At 45.1% G+C, this 13,856-nt stretch overlaps 1 protein-coding gene across 3 annotated transcripts in view; it reads left to right on the top strand.

The window, feature by feature from the left end:
* The window catches only part of LOC129837392 (tRNA (guanine(10)-N2)-methyltransferase homolog), a 34,291-nt gene that overhangs the window by 19,468 nt on the left and 967 nt on the right, over nucleotides 1–13,856 (top strand). The gene's annotated exons all lie outside the window — the stretch shown is intronic.

The following is a 13,856-nucleotide window of genomic DNA, read 5'->3' as shown; positions in this document are numbered from 1 at the left end:
AGACTGCCTGCAGAGTTCTGTTATACTATCCAGGTCTGTTCCCAAACAATTTGAACTTCTACTTTTAAAAATCCACCTCTCTAAAAACAAGTCTCTCACCGTTGCCGCCTGCTATAGACCACCCTCTGCCCCCAGCTGTGCTCTGGACACTATATGTGAACTGATTGCCCCCCATCTATCTTCAGAGCTCGTGCTGCTAGGCGACCTAAATTTGAACATGCTCAACACCCCAGCCACCCTACAATCTAAGCTTGATGCTCTCAATCTCACACAAATTATTAATGAACCTACCAGGTACCACCCCAATTCCGTAAACACGGGTACCCTCATAGATATCATCCTAACAAACTTGCCCTCCAAATACACCTCTGCTGTTTTTAACCAAGATCTCAGCGATCACTGCCTCATTGCCTGCATCCGTAATGGGTCAGCGGTCAAACGACCTCCACTCATCACTGTCAAACGCTCCCTGAAACACTTCAGCGAGCAGGCCTTCCTAATTGACCTGGCCGGGGTATCCTGGAAGGATATTGATCTCATCCCGTCAGTAGAGGATGCCTGGTCATTTTTTAAAAATGCCTTCCTCACCATCTTGAATAAGCATGCCCCATTCAAGAAATTTAGAACCAGGAACAGATATAGCCCTTGGTTCTCTCCTGACCTGACTGCCCTTAACCAACAGAAAAACATCCTATGGCGTTCTGCATTAGCATCGAACAGCCCCCGTGATATGCAACTTTTCAGGGAAGCCAGAAACCAATATACACAGGCAGTTAGAACAGCCAAGGCTAGCTTTTTCAAGCAGAAATTTGCTTCCTGCAACACAAATTCAAAAAAGTTCTGGGACACCGTAAAGTCCATGGAGAATAAGAACACCTCCTCCCAGCTTCCAACCGCCCTGAAGATAGGAAACACTGTCACCACCGACAAATCCACTATAATTGAGAATTTCAATAAGCATTTTTCTACGGCTGGCCATGCTTTCCACCTGGCTACCCCTACCCGGGACAACAGCACTGCCATCCCCTCTGCTACTCGCCCAAGCCTTCCCCATTTCTCTTTCTCCCAAATACAGTCAGCTGATGTTCTTAATGAGCTGCAAAATCTGGACCCTTACAAATCAGCCGGCCTAGATAATCTGGACCCTTTCTTTCTAAAACTATCTGCTGAAATTGTTGCCACCCCTATTACTAGCCTCTTCAACCTCTCTTTCGTGTCGTCTGAGATCCCCAAAGATTGGAAAGCAGCTGCGGTTATCCCCCTCTTCAAAGGGGGGGACACCCTTGACCCTAACTGCTACAGACCTATATCTATCCTACCCTGCCTTTCTAAGGTCTTCGAAAGCCAAGTCAACAAACAGATTACCGACCATTTCGAATCACACCACACCTTCTCCGCTATGCAATCTGGTTTCAGAGCTGGTCATGGGTGCACCTCAGCCACGCTCAAGGTCATAAACGATATCGTAACCGCCATCGATAGGAAACAATACTGTGCAGCCGTATTCATTGACCTGGCCAAGGCTTTTGACTCTGTCAATCACCACATCCTCATTGGCAGACTCGACAGCCTTGGTTTCTCTAATGATTGCCTCGCCTGGTTCACCAACTACTTCTCTGATCGAGTTCAGTGTGTCAAATCGGAGGGTCTGTTGTCCGGGCCTCTGGCAGTCTCTATGGGGGTGCCACAGGGTTCAATTCTTGGACCGACTCTCTTCTCTGTTTACATCAATGATGTCGCTCTTGCTGCTGGTGATTCTCTGATCCACCTCTACGCAGACGACACTATTCTGTATACTTCTGGCCCTTCTTTTGACACTGTGTTAACAACCCTCCAGGCGAGCTTCAATGCCATACAACTCTCCTTCCGTGGCCTCCAACTGCTCTTAAATACAAGTAAAACCAAATGCATGCTCTTCAACCGATCGCTGCCTGCTCCTGCCCGCCTGTCCAACATCACTACTTTGGACGGCTCTGACTTAGAATATGTGGACAACTACAAATACCTAGGTGTCTGGTTAGACTGTAAACTCTCCTTCCAGACCCACATCAAACATCTCCAATCCAAAGTCAAATCTAGAATTGGCTTCCTATTCCGCAACAAAGCATCCTTTACTCATGCTGCCAAACATACCCTTGTAAAACTGACCATCCTACCAATCCTCGACTTCGGTGATGTCATTTACAAAATAGCCTCCAAAACCCTACTCAATAAATTGGATGCAGTCTATCACAGTGCCATCCGTTTTGTCACCAAAGCCCCATATACTACCCACCACTGCGACCTGTACACTCTCGTTGGCTGGCCCTCGCTTCATACTCGTCGCCAAACCCATTGGTTCCAGGTCATCTACAAGACCCTGCTAGGTAAAGTCCCCCCTTATCTCAGCTCGCTGGTCACCATAGCAGCACCTACCCGTAGCACGCGCTCCAGCAGGTATATCTCTCTAGTCACCCCCAAAACCAATTCTTCCTTTGGACGCCTCTCCTTCCAGTTCTCTGCTGCCAATGACTGGAACGAACTACAAAAATCTCTGAAACTGGAAACACCTATCTCCCTCACTAGCTTTAAGCACCAGCTGTCAGAGCAGCTCATAGATTACTGCACCTGTACATAACCCATCTACAATTTAGCCCAAACAACTACCTCTTTACCTACTGTATTTATTTATTAATTTATTTTGCTCCTTTGCACCCCATTATTTCTGTCTCTACTTTGCACTTTCTTCCAATGCAAACCAACCATTCCAGTGTTTTTTTTAGTTTTTATTTTACTTGCTGTGTTGTACTCACTTCGCCTCCATGGCCTTTTTATATTTTTATTTATTTATACATATATCTGTTTGCCTTCACCTCCCTTATCTCACCTCACTTGCTCACATTGTATATAGACTTATTTTTTTTTCTATTTTTTTTTTTTTTTCACTGTATTATTGACTATATGTTTGTTTTTACTCCATGTGTAACTATGTGTTGTTGTATGTGTCGAACTGCTTTGCTTTATCTTGGCCAGGTCGCAATTGTAAATGAGAACGTGTTCTCAATTTGCCTACCTGGTTAAATAAAGGTTAAATAAAAAAATAAATAAAATAAATAAATAAATAAATACTATGCTAGGCGAGTGGGAGGTACGATGCTCAGAAAGCTAGCGGTCCGGGGCTAGCAGATGGGTCTTCGGCGACAACACAACGGAAAAGCCTTTTGGAAACCTCGTCGGACGATTACGTCGTCAGACCAGTCATGATGGATCGGCGGGACTCCGTGTCGGCAATAAAGGGTCCAGGCCAATTGGCAAAAGAAGTATTGTAGCCCACGAATTAGCGGGTATAATTCTTCAGGCTAGCCGGAGATGGGCCTAGCTCGAGGCTAGCTCAAGGCCAACTGGTGCTTGCTGCAGGACAGAGGCGTTAGCCAGCAGTAGCCAGCTAGCTGTGATGATCCGGTGTAATTGCCCAGAGCTTGCGGCAGGAATCCAGTGATGTGGTGGAGAAAATGTGTCCGATATGCTCTGGGTTGATATCGCGCTGTGCAGACTGGCAGGTATTGATCGAGCTGAAGCTGTCTGGTGTCCGAGCTAAAGGTGAAGACCGCTAACCGTGGCTAACAGTGACTACTAACTAGTAGCTAGTTAGCTAGCTAGCTGCTGATGGAGGTTCCAGTTATAACATATAAAAATAGCAGATCCGTAGTACATTGTGTGAGGCGTGTTGCAGGAAAGTATATTTAGATCGTAGGTGGAAAGTGAGATTAAAATATATACGGGGGGAAAACGATGAAACCAACTATTTACATGGGACAAGACAAACACACGTCCGACTGCTACGCCATCTTGGATTGTGATTAATGAACATGCACCTGTGAAATGGTCGTTAAGAGACTAACAGCTTACAGACGGTAGGCAATTAAGGTCACAGTTAAGAAAACTTAGGACACTAAAGAGGCCTTTCTACTGACTCTGGAAAAACACCAAAAGAAAGATGCCCAGGGTCCATGCTCACCTGCGTGAACGTGCCTTAGGCATGCTGCAAGGAGGCATGAGGACTGCAGATGTGGCCAGGGCAATAAATTACAATATCCGTACTGTGAGACACCTAAGACAGCGCTACAGGGAGACAGGATGGACAGCTGATCATCCTCGCAGTGGCAGACCACGTGTAACAACACCTACACAGGATCGATAAATCCAAACATCACACCTGCGGGACAGGTACAGGATGGCAACAACAACTGCCCAAGTTACACCAGGAACGCACAATCCCTCCATCAGTGCTCAGACTGTCCGCAATAGGCTGAGAGAGGCTGGACTGAGGGCTTGTAGGCCTGTTGTAAGGCAGGTCCTCACCAGACATCACCGGCAACATTGTCGCCTATGGGCACAAACCCACCGTCGCTGGACCAGACAGGACTGGCAAAAAGTGCTCTTCACTGACGAGTTGTGGTTTTTGTCTCACCAGGGGTGATGGTCGGATTTGCGTTTATCGTTGAAGGAATGAGCGTTACACCGATGCTTGTACTCTGTAGCGGGATCAATTTGGAGGTGGAGGGTCCGACGTGGTCTGGGGCGGTGTGTCACAGCATCATCGGGCTGAGCTTGTCATTGCAGGCAGTCTCAACACTGTGCGTTACAGGGAAGACATCCTCCTCCCTCATGTGGTACCCTTCCTCCAGGCTCACCCTGACATGACCCTCCAGCATGACAATGCCATACTGCTCGTTCTGTGCGTGAGTTCCTGCAATACAGGAATGTCAGTGTTCTGCAATGGCCAGCAAAGAGCCCTGATCTCAATCCCATTGAGCACGTCTGGGACCTGTTGGATCGGAGGGTGAGGGCTAGGGCCATTCCCCCCAGAAATGTCCGGGAACTTGCAGGTGCCTTGGTGGAAGAGTGGGGTAACGTCACACAGTAAGAACTGGCACATCTGGTGCAGTCCATGAGGAGGAGATGCACTGCAGTACTTAATGCAGCTGGTGGCCACACCAGATACCGACTGTTACTTTTGATTTTGACCCCCCCTTTATTCAATTTCTGTTAGTCACATGTCTGTGGAACTTGTTCGGTTTATGTTTCAGTTGTTGAATGTTGTTATGTTAATACAAATATTTACACATGTTAAGTGTGTTAACACATGCTGAAAATAAATGCAGTTGACAGTGAGGTCGTTTCTTTTTTTAATGTTTACTATGAGTTGTCTGTGTGTGTTCTTTAAACGTACACGCGCAATACAACACAGTTACAGTTAAGGGGGATGTCGATGGTGCTTCTCTCGAGGTCTGCAGTAAACCTCAGCATCTGGCTATGATTGGCTTTCTTTATATACAGCACTTAAATGACTTAATCACACATTTTATGGAAAAGAATCCATCTTTGGATTTGACAACCTCTTCACTTCAAAACACCAAATTGTTCCCATAAAGGAAAGCCCTGTGCGAATCACCGCATGCACGCACACACACACACTCACTCACTCTCTGGAATCTGACTCTGACTCCCAGTGTCCCAAACCTTAAACATATATATCATAGCATGCTACTATATATAGATACAGTTCAACAAATCAACAAAAGAAACAAATATATACACTGCTCAAAAAAATAAAGGGAACACTTAAATAACACAATGTAACTCCAAGTCAATCACACTTCTGTGAAATCAAACTGTCCACTTAGGAAGCAACACTGATTGACAATAAATTTCACATGCTGTTGTGCAAATGGAATAGACAAACGGTGGAAATTATAGGCAATTAGCAAGACACCCCCAAAAACTGAGTGATTCTGCAGGTGGTGTCCACAGACCACTTCTCAGTTCCTATGCTTCCTGGCTGATGTTTTGGTCACTTTTGAATGCTGGCGGTGCTCTCACTCTAGTGGTAGCATGAGACAGAGTCTACAACCCACACAAGTGGCTCAGGTAGTGCAGTTCATCCAGGATGGCACATCAATGCGAGCTGTGGCAAAAAGGTTTGCTGTGTCTGTCAGCGTAGTGTCCAGAGCATGGAGGCGCTACCAGGAGACAGGCCAGTACATCAGGAGACGTGGAGGAGGCCGTAGGAGGGCAACAACCCAGCAGCAGGACCGCTACCTCCGCCTTTGTGCAAGGAGGTGCACTGCCAGCGCCCTGCAAAATGACCTCCAGCAGGCCACAAATGTGCATGTGTCTGCTCAAACGGTCAGAAACAGACTCCATGAGGGTGGTATGAGGGCCCGACGTCCACAGGTGGGGGTTGTGCTTACAGCCCAGCACCGTGCAGGACGTTTGGCATTTGCCAGAGAACACCAAGATTGGCAAATTCGCCACTGGCGCCCTGTGCTCTTCACAGATGAAAGCAGGTTCACACTGAGCACATGAGCACATGTGACAGACGTGACAGAGTCTGGAGACGCCGTGGAGAACGTTCTGCTGCCTGCAACATCCTCCAGCATGACCGGTTTGGCGATGGGTCAGTCATGGTGTGGGGTGGCATTTCTTTGTGGGGCCGCACAGCCCTCCATGTGCTCGCCAGAGGTAGCCTGACTGCCAATAGGTACCGAGATGAGATCCTCAGACCCCTTGTGAGACCATATGCTGACACATGCACATTTGTGGCCTGCTGGAGGTCATTTTGTAGGGCTCTGGCAGTGCACCTCCTTGCACAAAGGCGGAGGTAGCGGTCCTGCTGCTGGGTTGTTGCCCTCCTATGGCCTCCTTCACGTCTCCTGATGTACTGGCCTGTCTCCTGGTAGCGCCTCCATGCTCTGGACACTACGCTGACAGACACAGCAAACCTTTTTGCCACAGCTCGCATTGATGTGCCATCCTGGATGAACTGCACTACCTGAGCCACTTGTGTGGGTTGTAGACTCTGTCTCATGCTACCACTAGAGTGAGAGCACCGCCAGCATTCAAAAGTGACCAAAACATCAGCCAGGAAGAATAGGAACTGAGAAGTGGTCTGTGGTCACCACCTGCAGAATCACTCCTTTTTTGGGGGTGTCTTGCTAATTGCCTATAATTTCCACCTTTTGTCTATTCCATTTGCACAACAGCATGTGAAATTTATTGTCAATCAGTGTTGCTTCCTAAGTGGACAGTTTGATTTCACAGAAGTGTGATTGACTTGGAGTTACATTGTGTTGTTTAAGTGTTCCCTTTATTTTTTGAGCAGTGTATATATTTATGAGATATTATTTTCTTCAAAGTAGTCACACTTTGCCTTGATGACAGCTTTGTACACTCTTGGCATTCTCTCAACAAGCTTCATGAGGTAGTCACCTTGGAATGCATTTCAATTAACAGATGTGCCTTGTTAATTTGTGGAATTTGTTTCCTTAATGCGTTTGAGCCAATCAGTTGTGTTGTGACAAGGTAGGGGTGGTATGCAGAAGATAGCCCTATTTGGTAACATACCAAGTCCATATTATGGCAAGAACAGCTCAAATAATCAAAGAGAAACGACAGTCCATCATTACTAAGACATGAAGGTCAGTCAATCCATAACACTTGAAGAACTTTGAAAGTTTCTTCAAGTGCAGTCGCAAAAACCATCAAGCGCTATGATGAAACTGGCTCTCATGAGGACCGCCACAGGAAAGGAAGACCCAGAGTTACCTCTGCTGTGGAGGATCTGTTCCTTAGAGTTACCAGCCTCAGAAATTGCTGCCCAAATAAATGCTTAACAGGGTTCAAGTAACAGACACATCTCAACATCAACTGTTCAGAGGAGACTGTGTGAATTGAATTGCTGAAAATAAACCACTATTAAAGGACACTAACAAGAAGAAGATTCTTGCTTGGGCCAAGAAACACGAGCAATGGACATTAGACTGGTGAAAATCTGTACTTTTGGTCCACATTTCAGATGTTTGGTTCCAACCGCTGTGTCTTTGTGAGATGCTGAGTAGGTGAACGAATGATCTCCGCATGTGTGGTTCCCACCGTGAAGGTGTGATGGTATTGGTGTGCTTTGCTAGTGACACTGTCAGTGATTTATTTAGAATTCATGGCACACTTAACCAGCATGTCTACCACAGCATTCTGCAGCGATACGCCATCCCATTTGGTTTGTGCTTCGTCGGACTATCATTTGTTTTTCAACAGGACAATGACCCAACACACCTCCAGGCTGTGTAAGGGCTATTTGACCAAGAAGCAGAGTGATGGAGCGCTGCATCAGATTACCTGTCCTCGACAATCACCTGACCTGGTTTGGGATGAGTTGGACTGCAAAGTGAAGGAAAACAGCCAACAAGTGCTCAGAATATGTGGGAACTCCTTTGTTGGAAAAGCATTCCAGGTGAAGCTGGTTGAGAGAATGCCAAGATTGTGCAAAGCTGTCAAGGCAAAGGGTAGCTACTTTGAAGAATTTCAATATAAAATATATTTTGATTTGTTTAACATTTTGTTTTTGGTTACCATATGATTCCATATGTGTTATTTCCTCGTTTTGATGTCTTCACTATTATTCTACAATGTATAAAATAGTAAAAATATTTTGAGTAGGTGTGTCCATCCCTTTGCTAAGACACTCCAAATTGAGTTCAGGTGCATCCAATTACCTTTGATCATCATTGATGTCACTACAACTTGATTGGAGTCCACCTGTGGCCAATTCAATTATTTATACATGATTTTGAAAGAAACACCTGTTTATATAATGTCGCTCAGTTGACGGTGTATGCCAGAGCAGAAACTATACCATAAAGTCCAAAGAACTGTCCGTAGAGCTATATACCTGGGGAAGTAAATCAAATCAAATCAAATCAAATTTTATTAGTCACATACACATGGTTAGCAGATGTTAATGCGAGTGTAGCGAAATGCTTGTGCTTCTAGTTCCGACAATGCAGTAATAACAACAAGTAATCTAACCTAACAATTCCACAACTACTACCTTATACACGCAAGTGTAAAGGGATAAAGAATATGTACATAAAGATATATGAATGAGTGATGGTACAGAACGGCATAGGCAAGATGCAGTAGATGGTATAGAGTACGGTATATACATATGAGATGAGTACTGTAGGGTATGTAAACATAAAGTGGCATAGTTTAAAGTGGCTAGTGGTACATGTATTACATAAAGATGGCAAGATGCAGTAGATGATATAGAGTACAGTATATACATATACATATGAGATGGGTAATGTAGGGTATGTAAACATTATATTAAGTGGCATTGTTTAAAGTGGCTAGTGGTACATTTTTACATAATTTCCATCAATTCCCATTTTTAAAGTGGCTGGAGTTGAGTCAGTATGTTGGCAGCGGCCGCTAAATGTTAGTGGTGGCTGTTTAACAGTCTGATGGCCTTGAGATAGAAGCTGTTTTTCAGTCTCTCGGTCCCTGCTTTGATGCACCTGTACTGACCTCGCCTTCTGGATGATAGCGGGGTGAACAGGCAGTGGCTTGGGTGGTTGTTGTCCTTGATGATCTTTATGGCCTTCCTGTGACATCGGGTGGTGTAGGTGTCCTGGAGGGCAGGTAGTTTGCCCCCGGTGATGCGTTCTGCAGACCTCACTACCCTCTGGAGAGCCTTACGGTTGTGGGTGGAGCAGTTGCCGTACCAGGCGGTGATACAGCCCGACAGGATGCTCTCGATTGTGCATCTGTAGAAGTTTGTGAGTGCTTTTGGTGACAAGCCGAATTTCTTCAGCCTCCTGAGGTTGAAGAGGCGCTGCTGCGCCTTCTTCACAACGCTGTCTGTGTGGGTGGACCAATTCAGTTTGTCCGTGATGTGTACACCGAGGAACTTAAAACTTTCCACCTTCTCCACTACTGACCCGTCGATGTGGATAGGGGGGTGCTCCCTCTGCTGTTTCCTGAAGTCCACAATCATCTCCTTTGTTTTGTTGACGTTGAGTGTGAGGTTATTTTCCTGACACCACACTCCGAGGGCCCTCACCTCCTCCCTGTAGGCCGTCTCGTCGTTGTTGGTAATCAAGCCTACCACTGTAGTGTCATCCGCAAACTTGATGATTGAGTTGGAGGCGTGCATGGCCACGCAGTCGTGGGTGAACAGGGAGTACAGGAGAGGGCTCAGAACGCACCCTTGTGGGGCCCCAGTGTTGAGGATCAGCGGGGTGGAGATGTTGTTACCTACCCTCACCACCTGGGGGCGGCCCGTCAGGAAGTCCAGGACCCAGTTGCACAGGGCGGGGTCGAGACCCAGGGTCTCGAGCTTGATGACGAGTTTGGAGGGTACTATGGTGTTAAATGCTGAGCTGTAGTCGATGAACAGCATTCTCACATAGGTATTCCTCTTGTCCAGATGGGTTAGGGCAGTGTGCAGTGTGGTTGCGATTGCGTCGTCTGTGGACCTATTGGGTCGGTAAGCAAATTGGAGGTAAGTATAAAACGTTTTCTAGAGTACAGTGGTCTCCATTGGGAAATTGAAAAAATATGGAACTAGAGCTGGCCGTCTGACCAAACTGAGCAAGAAGGACCTTGGTCAGGGAGGTGACGAAGAACCCGATGACCACTGACTGAACTACAGAGTTCCTTGGCTAAGATGGGAAAACTTGCCAGAAGAACATGCCAAAGGTGCTTCTACAAAAGTATTGACTCCGGGGTGTGAATACTTATGTAAATTATATATTTCTTTATTTCATTTTCAATACATTTGCTACATTTTCTAAAAAACATTGTTTGTTATTATGGGGTACTGTGTGTATGATGGGTCAGACAAATAAATCAGGCTTTAACACAACAAAATGTGGACTAAGTCAAGGGGCGTAAATACCTTCTGATGACACTGTATTCAGTGGTGTCAAATTATTGACACCCTTGATAAAGATGAGCAATAATGACTGTATAAAAGAAATAATTCAAATACTGAGCCTCTAAAATGACACAATACATTATTTACAATTAATTATGTTGTGCACAAAATAATCTGAAACAATCAAAAGTAACAGCAAATGCTTTGAAGTTTGGAGTATTTGAAAAATGTATTTTATACAGTCATTGTTTTTTTTATCAAGGGTGTCAATTTGGACCCCAACTGTTTATCACATTTCCGTAGTCTCCTCCTGGCAAGCTGTATCCAGCAATGCTGCTCAACCCAGTCTTCAAAGGCTTCTGCTTTAGAGGCTGAAGTGGTAAAAATCGAATCAAGACAGGCTTTACTGACTGGGCCGTGAACCTGGCCCTTCTCCCCGTCCTCCATATATTGTGATGCGATGTTGGCTCAAAGTTCAGTCTAAAACTGAAATGACTATTTATCCAATCAGAGGTAAGGATTTGCAATAGCTAGAAAGCTGGAGAATGTAGGCTACCATTCATATTGAGATCAAATCCATGTTTATTGTTTGCGTACACAGTTTAGCAGATGTTATAGCGGGTGCAGCGAAATGGTTATGTTACCAGCTCCTTACAATAAAATAAATGCTAAGATTCTTCTATTGGTTCTTAAATCAATTAATGATTGTCCACCTTAATACATGTCAGACATGCTTTTTAGTTATGTAACCAATAGGTCCCTCTGGCACTGGCCTTTTAACTGTTCCAAAGCTTAGGACCAAGACTATGCCCCCAGCATCTGGAATAGCCTGCCAGAGAATATTTTAAAGGGATCTTAAAACACACATTTTTAGCTCAGCTTTTCCTTAGGGTGCTTTTTAGTCTTTCAGTTTCTATCGTTATTACTTAGTTTTCTATCCTTTGATTTTTGCTAATCTATAAAATATGTAAAACTGAAAATTTTAGATAAGTATTCAGACCCTTTACTCAGTACTTTGTTGAAGCACTTTTGGCAGCGAATACAGCCTCGAATCTTCTTGGGTATGAAGCTACAAGCTTGGCACACCTGTATTTGTGGAGTTTCTCCCATTCTTCTCTGCAGATATTCTCAAACTCTTTCAGGTTGGATGGGGAGCATTGTTATCACAGCTATTTTCAGGTCTCTCCAGAGATGTTCGATCAGGTTTAAGTCCAGGCTCTGGCTGGGCCACTCAAGGACATTCAGAAACTTCTCCAGAAGCCACTCCTGTGTTGTTTTGGATGTGTGCTTAGGGTCATTGTCCTGTTGGAAGGTAAACCTTCGCTCCAGTCTGAGGTCCTGAGCGCTCTGGAGCAGGTTTTCATCAAGGATCTGTCTGTACTTTGCTCCGTTCATCGTTGCCTCGATCCTGAGTAGTCTCCCCGTCCCTGCTACTGAAAAACATCCCCACAGCATGATACTGCCACCACCATGCTTCACCGTAGGGATGGTGCCAGATGTGAGGCTTGGCATTCAGGCCAAAGAGTTCAATCTTGGTTTCATCAGACCAAAGAATCTTCTTTCTCATGGTCTTAGAGTCCTTTTATGTGCCTTTTGGAAAACTCCAAGCGGGCTGTCATGTGCCTTTACTGAGAAGTGTTTTCCGTCTGGCCACTTCCATAAAGGCCTGACTGGTGGAGTGCAGCAAAGATGGTTGTCCTTCTGGAAGGTTCTTCCATCTCCACAGAGGAACTCTGGAGCTCTGTCAGAGTGACCATCGGGTTCTTGGTCACCTCTCTGACCAAGGCCCTTCTCACCCGATTGCTCAGTTTGGCCGGGCGGCCGGCCAGCTCTAAGAAGAGTCTTGGTGGTTCCAAACTTCTTCCATTTAAGAATGATGGAGGCTACTGTGTTCTCGGGGACCTTCAATGCTACAAATGTTTTGGTACCCTTCCACAGACATGTGCCTCGACACAATCCTGTCTCGGAGCTTTACGGACAATTCCTTTGACCGCATGGCTTAGTTTTTGCTCTGACATGAACTGTCAACTGTGGGACCTTATATAGATGTGTGTGCCTTTCCAAATCATGTCCAATCAATTGAAAATAGCACAGGTAGACTCCAATCAAGTTGTAGCAACATCTCAAGGATGATCAATGGAAACAGGATGCACCTGAGCTTCATTTCAAGTCTCATAGCAAAGGGTCTGAATACTTATGTAAATAAAGTATTTCTGTAAATTTGCACAATTTTTTTAATAAAAAATAAATAAATAATCTTTTCGCTTTGTCATTGTGGGTTATTGTGTGTAGATTGCTGAGGATATTTTTTTACATTTTAAATCCATTTCAGAATAAAGCTGTAACGTAGCAAAGTGGAAAAAAATTAAGGGGTCTGAATACTTTCCGAAGGCACTGTATGTATACACCGGAACAATTTACCCAAGATGTACTAAGAATGACGTATACAGCAGTAAATATATTAGTGAGCTATGTCAATAATCCAGTGTGTAAATACGATATGCTGTGGGTATAAACAGTCACTAAATACAAAGTACAGTAGTAGAATTATTAGAATGAGCTATGATGGAAATAGAGTATTTAAATACTCAGTGGGAAATGGGAAGTGTCCAGTGGTTCAATGTCTCTATGACATGGGACAGCAGCGTTGGGTGTGTGTGAGAGAGTTTGCAGTGTCAGTTTGTGTGAATTTAACTGCTTCCATTCAGAAGTGATGTTTGTGTTTTTAACTCCTACCACGGAGCACTTTGAAGTTAGTTGCTGAGCTTTCCTATTCTGTGTTGAATGGTTTGGTGTATGGTCGTGTTGGGAAATGTTCAGATTTGGGACAGGTGTGTGAACTCTAGGCCTATCAATGACTACCAGATAGAAAAGAAAACCTGGAAAACTTTGACCCTCTGTGGTTATTGAATAGCCCTGCTCTAAGGAAGTATTAGGAGCTTCATATCTGGGATTGCTCTTTAAGCTCTTGGATGTGGTGGAGACTGAAGGAAACCATCTCTAGGTCCATGACAGGTTGCCTGGCAGTGGTAACCAAGGCCGACAGAGAGAGGAGGTTGCGTTGACGAATGGCATGCCAGCTGTGGAGTCATCCCTGCTAGCACTCTGCATCCCCGACACCTCGTTACTCCTCATCCCTCTCACCATCCCTCCCGCT

This window comes from Salvelinus fontinalis, chromosome 38 (assembly GCF_029448725.1).
Source record: "Salvelinus fontinalis isolate EN_2023a chromosome 38, ASM2944872v1, whole genome shotgun sequence".
NCBI lineage: Eukaryota > Metazoa > Chordata > Actinopteri > Salmoniformes > Salmonidae > Salvelinus > Salvelinus fontinalis.
The sequence above is the reverse complement of the archived record's forward strand: the minus strand, read 5'-3'. Positions and strand labels throughout refer to the sequence as shown.